Source organism: Microcaecilia unicolor, chromosome 6 (genome assembly GCF_901765095.1).
Source record: "Microcaecilia unicolor chromosome 6, aMicUni1.1, whole genome shotgun sequence".
Lineage (NCBI taxonomy): Eukaryota > Metazoa > Chordata > Amphibia > Gymnophiona > Siphonopidae > Microcaecilia > Microcaecilia unicolor.
The window spans coordinates 327,757,960-327,772,040 of NC_044036.1; the positions used below are offsets into that span (position 1 = coordinate 327,757,960).

The 14,081-nt window shown below is 44.4% G+C and overlaps 1 pseudogene; it reads left to right on the forward strand.

Moving 5' to 3' along the window:
- The window catches only part of LOC115472570, a 51,186-nt pseudogene extending 39,341 nt beyond the window's left edge, over window positions 1–11,845 (forward strand).
- Window positions 11,846–14,081: the final 2,236 nt, after the last annotated feature.

Here is a 14,081-nt window from a genome sequence, read left to right on the forward strand (position 1 = left end):
TCGAGCCATATGCCCAAATAGACACAGTTCCTTGCGTTAAAATTTTTTAAATCTTACCTAGTGCTTGTAATTCTTGCCAGTAAGTCAGCTTTCTACTTTTCGTACAATCATCAATTCCCATTTTAATGAGTTTGTGTAAATTGTGGGCCAGAGCACATGAATAGTTTGTAAAACAAACCGTCAACCCAAGTGTAATTTTAATAAAACACAAAACAAATTTGGCAAGAAATGTATTCCTTGAGAATAACTGCTGTACCCCAGTTTGAACTGACAACCGAGAGAGAGAGAGTCCAAATTGGTGTAGGGGTGGGGGGCATATAATTGTGTGGCTGTTCTGAGGCACGCTGACCTGCCAACTGTGTGTATGTAAGGTTAAGAGCCGGCGTAGCGGAGTTGGGTGCCATGCTGTTGGCAGACCGGGAGAGCAGTATCACTCACCAAGTGCACGCCGTCCACTCTGTAGAGGATTCTGTCTTCATGGGGTCATCTCTCCATCCACGTTTACACCAGAACAGGTAATGATGACACCATGATAAAACAACTCCTCGGGGCAAACCCGAACGAATTTGAATTGTGTTTTAGAACAGGGGTCTCTAATAGAAACGGAAGCTGCTGGTACTGTTTATAGACTTAACAGGTCTCTTGAAGCGTCTGAGGAAGTGAAGGTCTTCATCTTGGACAGCAACCGGTAATCTCTGAATAAATCTGTAAGCCTATGTATGGTCCCGTCAGCCCCATGTTTTGCTGCTGCCCAGACTTTCTCTTTTTATTTATTGGTTTTTCTTCAGTTCTGCCCCCCCCCCCCCCCCAAGCTCTCCATATGTTTTTCTTGTGCTAGTAAATTATATTTCTTCCTTTTAATAAGTGGTTTATTGAATGTGTCTGTTCCAGCTTTTAGTATTAAGATGCATTGAGTCCAGTTTCTGATGAGCATCACCTCAAGCTATTTAGATCCATAGGAGCCCTTTTACTAAAGGGTTGGCATGTAGCAATACGCTTGTCTCTTGCCAATCCAGAACTACCTCTGGACTACCGCGGGAGCCAGGGATAGTTCCACGCCCAGCGTGCGCTGGTGCTTATCTAGTGGTAATCAGTCAGCACAGCGACTGAAAACAGGACGGGACGCCAGGGAATGTGAGACCAGCGTGGGACAAACGCTTTAGAACCCCTGCCAGCTAAACCGGGGGCCCCGGAGCCAATTTGGGGGAAGCCCAGGCCCCTTGGCCCCCCGTAGCTATGCCGTTGATTTGGCGATAACAATAATTGGTGTTAACAAGCACTTGGCAGTAATTAGGAGTTACACATGGATCTGCCGTATGCCCTATTCGGTAACGTGTGACTCCAAAGGGGGCGTGGCCATGTGAGGAGAACTGGGGGGGGGGGGGTCAGGCTGTTCCAGAAATTACTCACAATGTTACAGAATATCTGCACTTGTGCACCTAACCGCCATCTGTTGGGCGCCAGCACATACACCAGTCTTTGGCAGACGTAAATGCCTGCGCCCAAATCTTGTATTCTGTAAAAAGCTGTTCTGCGCAGAGCGCCCTTTCCAGAATACTAACTCGGGCCCCGAAGATCAAAGTAAATGCGGGCATTATTGGCTTGGGCCCTCTTCTCCACAGTGCACTGTACTGCCCCCTAGGCTACTCCAGGGACCTGCTTGCCGCCTAAGCCACTAGCGCCCGCATTTACCTTCTCACCTATGATCAGAGGGGTTTGTTGTGGCAAGCAGCGCCCACACCAGGCAATAAATTAGATTTAAATGAGCTCTGTGGTATCCGCCCCTCTGATCATAGGAGCGGAATAGCACCTTAACCCTACGCCAGCTCTGAGCTGGCATTAGGGTTAAGACTCCCTTTGTTCCCACCCCCGTCCAAAGTCAGGCAGCCAGGGCTGCCACTGTCAGTCCTGGGGTCCAGTGGACCCCAAACCCTCCAAAAGCAAGGCCATGGAGGCCTAGTGTCCCCCCCTCCCCAACACGTGCACAGGGGGGATGGAGGTCCAGTGGATCTCCAGCCCGCTAACCTCCCCTAGCACTCCCTCCTTTTCCAGTGCTGCCTCCGATGCATCCCTGACCTGTCTCGGGCACAATCCTCCTGCACTTTCCTGATGATCTATGCTAATAACATGCTTAAGTTTGCATGTTTAGTGTTAATCATTGGGGAGTTAATTCCCTGCACTGTTCCAGCACTATTTCAGCATGCATCATTTCGGCACCATTTACAGAATCTAGTCCATAGTTATAAAGAGGCCTCATTGAGATTAACAGGGCTTCCATGATTTTAACATGTATGAAATCACATTAATTGGTTAACACATGTTAGGAAAGGAGGCCCCATGTTTATACCTGAGGCAGTGGAGGATAAATTGACTTGTCCCAGATCACAAGAAGTCTCCCATGAGAGAAGCAGGATTTGAACTCTGGCTGCCTTGGTTCTCGGTCTTCTACTGTAAACACCAGGCTGCTGCCCCATAGCCCAAGGCGATGCAAGATATCCTGAAGAAGGAACTGGTATGAGATTAAAAGCTGATGTGTATTATCCTCCTGTAATATTCACAAACTCTTAGACAACTCTTTTAACTGCTGATAAGTTACATTTAGCAACTGTTGGTACTGCTAATTCCAACAAATGAAGCTCCTAGCCAAAGAAAGCCCAAATTGTTTAAATAACAGCAAACAGATCGTAGACCTGTTCTGCATCTTGTCATGCATTGATCGTTTCCAAAAACATTTTGGAGCTCATTTTCGAAAGAGAAAATTGTAGCAGCATTTGGATGGTTTTCGCAACAAAACATCCAAGTTTGTATTTTTTAAACCCACTTTCCAGATGTTTTTCTATGCAGTGTGTCCAGATCTCAAGGAGGGGCACGTTAAGGGCGGGATTTGGGCATTCCTAAGACCTGGACGTTTTTCAGCCATAATGGAACAAAATGAAACGTTTAGGACAAAACAAAAACTAAGACGTTTTGAGAATAGACCTGTTTTAAATAACAACTAAGCCATAAGAGTACCCTAAACGACCAGATGACCATTGGAGGAATAAAGGAATGACTCTCCCCCCCCCCCTTTACTCTTCCAATGGTCACCGACACCCACCCACCAAAGATGTGAAAGAAGCAGTACATACCAGCCTCTATGACAGCGCCAGTCCAGTTGGAGCAGCAAGCAGGTCCCTGGAGTAGCCTAGTGGGCAGTGCACTATGGAGAAGGGGACCCAGGACCATAATCCATTCTGTTACACTTGTGGTGGAAAGTGTGAGCCCTCCAAAACACACCAAAAACCTACTGTAACCACATACAAGTGATGCCTGCAGCCATAAGGGTTATTGTAATGGTGTACAGTAGGTTTTTGGTGGGTTTTGGAGGGCTCACTATACAATACAAGGGAGCAATGGCGAGGTGTATACCATGGAGGTTTTATGTGAAGGCCACTGCAGTGCCCCCCCCCCCCCCCCCCCCACAGGGTGCTCTGCTGCGATGTCTGTGTGGCCAGTCTGACGACTCCTTCATCCCAATGGTTTGATTTTGTACATTTTTCACTTGGACTTTTTTTTTTTTTCCAAAAATGGACAAAAGGATTAATGCACAGAGCACAAAAACATCTAGCAAATGGCCATTTTCATTTAAAAAACAAATAGACAGTTTACTGTTTCGAAAACAGCTATATGTATTCGGATTCTGGACGTTTTCAGCAAAACGTACAAAGTTGGACTTAGACGTCGTATTGAAAATGCCCCCCACGCCCCCTGTTCTTGTGTGCACACAGTATGCTTGTGTTTAGTGAAAAGTCTTGGTGTACAGTGGTGTTGAGCACAATGTTTAGTGAAAGCAGTGGGGATGTGCATTCGTTGGAAACGGCATTTCCCATATCGTTTTTAACCCAAAGTGAAAAAAAAAACCCTGAAGTGTAATGTTTTTTCCCACATTGTCAATGACGTGTACTGTTGCTCGATAGTTAGTGCAGAGGTACAGTAGGGTTTGATTCTGGCAACCTTAGTTCGGTTCCCACTGCAGCTCCTTTTGACTCTGAGCAAGTTGCTTTAACCCTTCATTGTCCCAGGTACAAGAACTTAGATTGTGAGCCCTCTAGGGACAGTGAAAGTACCTGCATATAATGTGTACAGCGCCGCATACGTCTAGTAGCGCTATAGACATTATTACTTGTTGTTGAGTTCCCTTTTCAAGTAGGGCGCAGTCCCCTCCCCCCCCCCCCGACTCTATAAACATTGCCAAAAATTGCATATTAAAGATACGTATGGTACTTGCATATGAAATCACTATCAAATTAGACCTTATGAACAAGTAACTCTCTCTTATTTGTTGGAGGAAAGACTTCAGATCTCTGCAATCATGATATTGTTCCATTCGTTGCCTCGCAGACTGCTTCCTGTCCTTTATAGAACGTGTTGTCTTGTTATCGGGACTAGGTGCAGAATCCTCACCAGTCAGAAAACCTCCTAAGTAACTTTATTTCCAAATGGTCAACTGTTTTTAAGTCACATATACACTTATCTGGGCGGTTACTTGAACCGTTGGGAACACTCAACTAGTGAGGATTCTGCACCTAGTCCCGATAACAGACAAAACGGTCTATAAAGGACAGGAAGCAGTCTGCGAGGCACGAATGGAATAATATCGTGATTGCAGAGAATCTGAAGTCTTTCCTCCGACAAATAAGAAGAGAGTTACTTGTTAAAAAATTGCGTATACAAATTTAGACACATTCCTGATTTGTGCATGCAATTTAATAGAATAACGAGCCAATTAATTCCAATAAGTGGGCTTATTAACCAGCAATTATTGGTACTAATTAGATTTAATTGAGAGTAACACGCGTAAAGTTAGGAGTGGGATCTGCACCTAAAATTTACAGGTGGTTCAAAAAAGGGGGCACGGAAATGGGAGGGTCCTGGGCGTTTTGGGGCGGAATGGGGGCGTGGTTTTTTTTTAGTTAACGTGCATAATTACAGAATATGGGTGCTCTGTGTGAAAATTTAGGCGCGGGCATTTGTACCATATTTTTGTTGGTGCACATGGAGGCGCCTAAATTTACGCACAACTCCGCTTACGCAGTTATTCTATAAACCGCGCCACACTTTAGGTGCGGCTTCTAGAGTACCACTTATGCGGGTATTTTTGGCGTCATGTACAGAATGTAGCCCAGCGTGGACAGTGTGTCCCCTGAAAAGAGAAAAACCGAAATGAAAAATCCTGTAACGGGGAAACTAAACCAGATGAGAATGTTTGGCCTGTACATCCCTAGAAAGCAGTGATTATAGGTCAGTTCTGTTTTTCGGGCCTGCCACAAGGTATATGTATGACAGAGATTTGCACGTAATTAATCCTTCATGCGTTATCCTGGATGTTCTGAAAAACCCGGCAGCTGGATGTGTCTGTTACCTCATGTTAGTGACTTACCGAGTAATATTTTTAGACCCCTGTTGCTGTTACACTGTCAGTCTCCTCAGTTCGTATCAAAGGTTTAATTTTTTCTTGTGTCCAACGTAAATCCTTTAATACCTGTTGCATGAAAGCCCTTAACCTCTGCTTTAAGGGACGCTGTCATACTGAGAGGGTATTGGAATGGCTAGCAGTGTTTAAACTGAGCATGCACACAGATTTAATGTTTGGCAACCTGGGGGGGGGGTCCTTCTGTGGTTCGCCTCTGTTCGTGTCCTGTGTAACTTGGCTCCTATGTCCTGCCAGAATTCCACGCCATCCCGCTGCACTGCCTGGCTCGCTAACGCTTTGCTGGTTTCTGTCTGTAGATAAGTGTTTCATCAAGGGTGATAGAATGTGAATTTTAAATGCTCTTTTAGAAAGTATTACAATTCGCTTGCCAGCTGTTTTCTTACCATGTTGGTCTGTGCACAGCTTTCCCATTCTGTTTAAGATTGAACACTTTTTTTTTTTTTTTTTTTAATTTTAAAATCTATTGGGCCATTTTATTTCACCGTCTGTTTAAGATTGAACACTTTTTTTTTTTTTCGGATGACGGGGATGTCACCACTTAGTAATATTCTCAATATCTATGGATTTGATGTTGAGGTAGAATTCTGCAGAACGATTGTAAATGCATCATTCAGGAGGCCTTTTAATATAAAATCATTGGTGCTCATTAAGACCATGGAAACCATTTTTTGTGGGCAAAAGCCTTGTATTCTCACAGCTGGTCATGCTCTGTGTTTAATTTAAATAAATTTTTTAAATTACATTTGTACCCACGCTTTCCCACTCATGGCAGCTCAATGCTGCTACATGGGGCAATGGAGGGTTTAAGTGACTTGCCCAGAGTCACAAGGAGTGCCTGTGCCTGAAGTGGGAATCGAACTCAGTTCCTCAGTTCCCCAAAGTCCACCACCCTAACCACTAGGCCACTACTCCACTGTTGATACTATTTGAGATTCTACATGGAATGTTGCTATTCCACTAGCACATTCCATGTAGAAGTCGGCCCTTGCAGATCACCAATGGGCCGCGCAGGCTTCTACATGGAACGTTGCTAGTGGAATAGCAACATTCCATGTAGAATCTCCAATAGTATCTATTTATTTTTGTTACATTTCTACCCCGCGCTTTCCCACTCATGGCAGGGCTCAATGCGGCTTACATGGGGCAATGGAGGGTTAAGTGACTTGCCCAGAGTCACAAGAAGCTGCCTGTGCCTGAAGTGGGAATCGAACTCAGTTCCCCAGGATCAAAGTCCGCTGCACTAACCACTAGGCTACTCCTCCACTAGCAACATTCCATGTAGAAGTCGGCCCTTGCAGATCACCAATGTGGCCGCGCAGGGCTTCTGCTTCTGTGAGTCTGACGTCCTGCACGTACGTGCAGGACGTCAGACTCACAGAAACAGAAGCCTGCGCAGCCTTCTACATGGATGTTGCTAGTGGAATAGATGTAGAATCTCCAATAGTAGCAACATTCCAGGTAGAATCCCAATAGTATCTATTTAATTTTTGTTACATTTGTACCCCGCACTTTCCTACTCATGGCAGGCTCAATGCGGCTTACATGGGGGCAATGGAGGGTTAAGTGACTTGCCCAGAGTCACAAGGAGCTGCCTGTGCCTGAAGTAGGAATCGAACTCAGTTCCTCAGTTCCCCAAAGTCCACCACCCTAACCACTAGGCCACTACTCCACTGTTGCTACTATTTGAGATTCTACATGGAATGTTGCTATTCCACTAGCAACATTCCATGTAGAAGTCGGCCCTTGCAGATCACCAATGTGGCCGCGCAGGCTTCTGCTTCTGTGAGTCTGACGTCCTGCTAGTGGAATAGCAACATTCCATGTAGAATCTCCAATAGTAGCAACATTCCATGTAGAATCTCCATTAGTATCTATTTAATTTTTGTTACATTTGTACCCCGCACTTTCCTACTCATGGCAGGCTCAATGCGGCTTACATGGGGCAATGGAGGGTTAAGTGACTTGCCCAGAGTCACAAGGAGCTGCCTGTGCCTGAAGTGGGAATCGAACTCAGTTCCTCAGTCCCCCAGGACCAAAGTCCACCACCCTAACCACTAGGCCACTCCTCCAAGTGGTAGATATCCAAAATATGTCTAGATGAGACACAACTATTTAACATCTTATCTGAAAATATTTTTGATTATAAAAAGCAAGATAACATTTGATTATTGTTTGAAAATACAGGTTAGTCCAATTTAAATGCATGGCAGAACTGTATTTAAAAATAAAGAATCTTTATTTATGGAACCAAAGAAGCTTAGCAGTAATTAGACGGCAACACAAGTAATTGGGAAGCAAAGCCAGTGCCAGGCAGACTTCTACGGTCTGTGCTCTGAAAATGGCAAGGACAAATCAAGATCAAGTAGTATCTTGTTGGGGAGACTGGATGGACCGTACAGGTCTTTATTTGCCATCATCTACTATGTTTTAAACATGGTTGAAATGCCCTTTCCTGTGGTTTAAAGTAGTAGAGAACCTTTAGGCCTCAAAAGTCATACACCAGTTAGGTTTTCAGGATATTCCTAAGGAATATGCATGAAACAGTGTATTTACAGATCTGCCACATGCATATCCGTTAGGGACACTCTTGGGCTCATTTTCAAAAGAGAAGGGCGCCATCTTTCGACACAAATCACAAGATGGGCATCCTCCCAGGGGCGCCCAAATCGGCATAATCGAAAGCCGATTTTGGGCGCCCTCAACTGCTTTCCATCACGGGATGACCAGAGTTCCCGGGGGCGTGTCAGCAGCGTAGCGAAAGCGGGACTGGGGCGTGCTTAAGAGATGGGTGTACCTTGGCGATAATTGGAAAAAAGAAGGGCGTCCCTGACGAGCACTTTGCCGACTTACTGGTCCATTTTTTCTTGCGACCAAGACTCAAAAAGGTGCTGAACTGACCAGATGGCCACCGGATGGAATCAGGGATGACCTCCCCTACTCCCCCAGTGGTCACTAACCCCCTCCACCCTAAAAAAAAACTTTTAAAATATTTTTTCCAGCCTCTATGCCAGCCTCAAATATCATACCAGCTCCATGACAGCAGTACTGCAGGTCCAGGAGCAGTTTTAGGGGGGTACTGCAGTGTAATTCAGGCAGGCGGGACCCAGGCCCATTCCCCTCCTACCTGTTATACTTGTGGTGGTAAATGTGAGCCCTCCAAAACCCACTGTACCCACATCTAGATGCCCCCCTTCATCCCAAAATCCTAAGCATCCCAGGTCAAACAACCTAAAAAATTCTCGGAGTAACAATCGACCGAAACCTCACTGTAGAGAACCAAGCGAAATCTACCATAAAGAAAATGTTTCACTCAATGTGGAAACTCAAACGCGTGAAACCATTCTTCCCGAGGGCTATATTTCGCAACCTGATACAAACAATGATACTAAGCCACGCAGATTACTGTAATGGAATTTATGCGGGATGCAAAGAACAAATTATAAAGAAACTTCAGACCGCCCAGAACACAGCAGCCAGGCTTATATTTGGAAAAACACGTTATGATAGCGCCAAACCCCTCCGAGAAATACTGCACTGGCTCCCAATCAAAGAACGCATTGCTTTTAAGGTCTGCACCATGGTTCATAAAATTATATGTGGCGAAGCCCCGGGATACATGACAGACCTCATAGACAACCAGAAACACAAGATCAGCACGAACTTACCTAAATCTCCACTACCCAAGTACTAAAGGACTCAAATACAAATCAACTTATGCATCCAGCTTTTCTTACTTAAGCGCACAACTATGGAATGCTCTGCCAAAGATAATAAAAACAACGAACGACCACCTAAGTTTCCGGAAAGAACTAAAAACAAACCTGTTCAAAGTGGCATACCCAATCGACCCAACATAAATCCTAAGTTCCTGCGACACTGCAAAACCAAAGACTGTAATGGACATACTTTAACCCTCATCCCTCCTCCCTAACTTTCCCAATGTATATACCAAACATGAACCTTCTTTTACCACAGTGGAGGAGTGGCCTAGTGGTTAGGGTGGTGGACTTTGGTCCTGGGGAACTGAGGAACTGAGTTCTATTCCCACTTCAGGCAGCTCCTTGTGACTCTGGGCAAGTCACTTAACCCTCCATTGCCCCAGGTACAAATAAGTACCTGTATACAATATGTAAGCCGCATTGAGCCTGCCATGAGTGGGAACGCGCAGGGTACAAATGTAACAAAATAATAAAGAGGAGTAGCCTAGTGGTTAGTGCAGTGGAACATAAAATGTTGCTACTATTGGAGACTCTACATAGGATGTTGCTAGTGGAGGATGAGATTCTAGATTCTACATGGAATGTTGCAACTATTTGAGATTCTACATGGAATGTTGCTAGTGGACGAGTAGCCTAGCGGTTAGTGTAGTGGAACATGGAATGTTGCTACTATTTGAGATTCTACATGGAATGTTGCTGTTCCACTAGCAACATTCCATGTAGAAGGCTGCGCAGTCTTCTGTTTCTGTGAGTCTGACGTTAGACTCACAGAAGCAGAAGCCTGCGCGGCCGCATTGCTGATCTGCAAGGGCAGGCTTCTGCATGGAATGTTGCTAGTGGAGGAGTAGCCTAGTGGTTAGTGCAGTGGACTTTGATCCTGGGGAACTGAGTTCAATTCCCACTGCAGCTCCTTGTGACTCTGGGCAAGTCACTTAACCCTCCATGCCCCAGGTACAAATAAGTACCTGTATACAATATGTAAGCCGCATTGAGCCTGCAAATAGGTGGCAAAATGTGGGATACAAATGAAACAAAGTAAGGGCTATGGTAGTGGTGTACAGTTGTGGGGAGTGGGTTTTGGGGGGGGGGGGGGGGACTCAGCACACAAAGTAAGGGAGCTATGCACCTGGGAGCTTTTTCTGAAGTCCACTGCAGTGCCCCCTAGGGTGCCCTGGCACGTGAGGGGGACCAGTGCACTACGAATACTGGCTCCTCCCATGACCAAAGGGCTTGGATTTGGTTGTTTCTGAGATGGCCGTCCTGGGGTTCCATTATCGCCGAAAATTGGGGATGACCATCTCTAAGGTCGACCTAAATGTGGAGATTTGGGCGTCCCCGACCGTATTATCAAAACAAAAGATGGCCACCCATCTTGTTTCGATAATACTTCATGGGGACGTCCTGCGAGGACGCCCTCAGGAAAACTCTGGTGCCCCGTTCGATTATGCCCCTCTCTGAAACCCTGACCAAAGTGCAGCCCTGGAGGACCAGATGTTCCCCATGTCTGGGTTAAAGCCTGACTATGGGGCTCATTTTCAAAGCACAGACTTACAGAAGTCTAAGTGCTTTGAAAATACGCCTTCACGAGTGTGAATAAGAGCAGCGAGAAAAGACTGTTTATCTATAGAGCGCTATCCAAACGACATGAGGGCAGTTCTGGAAAAGGCCACCTGTCTGGAACCTCTTCTGTACAAGAAAGTAGCTGCCCACTTTGTGCCTTAGTTTCAAGTTTTAGGTCTTGATATAATGCTGAAGAGCGAACTTTCTGAGCAGTTTACAATTAATAAATGCTAATATTAAAATATGGAAAGGGACGACAAAAATAGCCAAGTAGAGGTAGCATTGATTTTATAGAATTATTTAAAAAAAAAACAACAAAAACTCCAGCAGTGGTTCGTGCCCTGCCCCTTGAGGGAGCAAAGGGAGGAGTATTTGAAAGAGTGGAATGTTCTAGCCTAGTTCTTTTCTGTTATTTCTTGATCAGTCTTGTACACTGCTTTGATCTGCCTGGCATTAAAGGTGGTATAATAATAAACATAAAACATAGTAGCATAACAGGTTAGATAACACACACATAATGTAGGTGTGACCACATACAAGTGCCTAGATTATAATTTATGACCCCCTTTTTTTAAAGCAGTTTTCTATCATTTCTGCGTGTGTCTGTACTGTGCCCAGACTCAACCCATCTGATGTCCCACCATCAAACTGCCGGATAGCCTGAATATTAGCATTCACACTGCTATGTTCGCAAATATGTACATATTTATTCTAATGTGCTTTATATACATGAAACATCAAAAATGCCTCTACTTTTAGTACATGTATGCCAGTATTTTGGTCATATATGGGCATTCTTGACGCCTCAGTGTTGGCAGTGTCTTCATAGAATTAACCCCCATCTGTGAAGGGCCGAAGCGTGGGATTTTGCAGACCTATTTATGAATAAACTGTACGTAAACACGTGACAAGTGTGTAATACCTTTCTAGACGTGGCATCCTGTGATATTCTGTGGACACTGACCTTAGTCTGTGTGTTTTTAACAGGCACATGGTCCAGGCTGACCTGAAGACCTCTACGTTCTGGCTTCGAGCGAGCTTCGGCGCCACCGTCTTCGCAGTTTTGGGGTTTGCCATGTACAAGGCTTTATAAAGCAACGATGATCGAAGAGCTGCTCTGCCCTCCCAAAAAAAAATTTGCAGTATAGTCTCTCCTTTTATGTACATTTAAGTTCTGCCAGAAAGACAGAGATATTTATATACGCAGAGTTACTTTAGTAAACCGTTTGTAATTCCCTCGTGAGCGGGTTTTAAATAGCAATTTTGACAGTATTGGCGGCCAGCACTGTAACAGCCATCGGGACTGGTGTAGCAATGTCTGAAGCCAAAGGGACTTTGTTGTAAATAATGTATATAGTGAGGCAATAAACATTGCCTTCCAAACAGAGGTATAGCAAATGTTCTTGGGTGTTTCATCATAGTGACATGTTAACGACGGTTTCCTATACAATTGCACTTGGTTTTCACGTAGCATGGGTTAAACACCAGGGCTCTTTGTAACTCAAGGATTCCTATATTTGTATTTTTGCTTTGCTTGCTTTGTTTTCCCTTACACAAGAGGACTTTTTGCGTCAGTTCACCTTGAAGAGAATAGTCGTGATTGATTTGTTGATCATATGTTTTATTTAACTTGCTTATGAATGATTTCCTTGTATTCACGTTCACTATAAAAGCTGTCTGTTACCAAACAAAGCAAACAGAAAACTTGCCCGATGGCTTCCAGAATCGGTCTCTGTGATTCTCTGTTTCATATTGCAGGTTGCTTCGTTTTAATAGGCCCTTGCGAAACAAGTGGGGAAGCTCCAACATTAGAAATCTTTATAATGCACTGTTTTGTTTGTCACTGCATTCCTTCTCCTAATATCTAGAACAGTATACAGGGTAAAACAAACTTGCATGTTTTACAGCAAATGTTCAATGCCTAGTTAGTTAGACACTCCAGACGACGCATTTTTTAATATTAAAACACAGCTCAAAATATAAATGCTCGTGGTAAACCTACATTTTCATCTCTGGCCTTTTCATGCGTTTCAATAAATAACTGTGTACCATACTTGCTTCTCATTTGTCTGTCCTTAAATGGTATTTTTATTCTAATGTGATTTATATCTTGTTGGGCAGACTAGATGGACCGTGCAGGTCTTTTTTCTGCCGTCATCTACTATGTTATATACATGAAACATCGAAAATGCCTCTACTTTTAGTCTGGGTAAGTGGTTAATATGCCAAACACGTGTTTGATAGATCTATATATATATATATATATATACTAGTAAAAAAGGCCTGTTTCTGACACAAATGAAACGGGCGCTAGCAAGGTTTTCCTCAGAGTGTGTATGTTTGAGAGAGTGTATGTGATAGTGACTGTGTGAGAGAGAGTGAATGTGCGAGTGTGTGTGTGTGAGAGAGAGAGAGTGAGTCTGAGTGCAAGTGTGTCTGTGAGAGAGAGTGTGTGTGTGAGAGAGTGTGTGCAAGTGCGTATGTGAGACTCAGTGTGAGAGTGTGTGTGTGTTACACACAGTGTGTGCGAGAGAGAGAGAGTGTGTGTGAGAGACACAGACTCTCTGTGAGACTGAGTGTATGAGACCAAGAGAATGTGTGAGTGACTGTGTGACACATAGAGAGTGAATGTGATACAGTGTGAGACATAGAGTGTGTGAGAGTGAGAGAAAGACATTGTGAGAGAGAGTGTGTGAGAGAGAAAGTGTGTGTGTGAGAGAGATACCTCCCCCCCTCTCTGGTGTCAGTCCCCCCCTCTCTCTCTGGTGTCTGAGCGTTACTGTGCAGGACGCTGAGCTCTGGCTGTGCTTCAAGGAACTGACCAATCCTATTTAATAGAATGCACCTCCAACATTCTGAAGCGAGAAACCTCGTGTGGTGGTCACTTCTGCTTGTGACGAACCCGGAAGTACGTGTTGTCAATTCAGGAGATGGATACAGAGCGCAGGAATGCCTCAGCATGCAGTCAGCTTCAGAATGTTGGAGGTGCCTTTATGAGAGAGAGAGAGACACTCAGTTTCAAAACAGATGAACTCTGAGGGTCTTATTATTTAGTGCCCCTTAGTGAAAGGACCCCTTAGGCTTAGAAGTTTAAGTCTAAGTGCTTTGAAAATACACCTCTATGTAACTTTGTAAGTCTAAGTGCTTTGAAAATGAGCACCATAACACAGCAGAAGCGCTAAAACTTAGTAAGTGCATGAATGAAAGTGGCATATGGATCTGTAATAGGATTAAAACCCACTTTAAATATATGATTTCGTGGTGCAAAATGTATCATCAATTTCATGTTGCCACTTTTTGTACAAAAGTCATCTGAATTGCATCCGAAT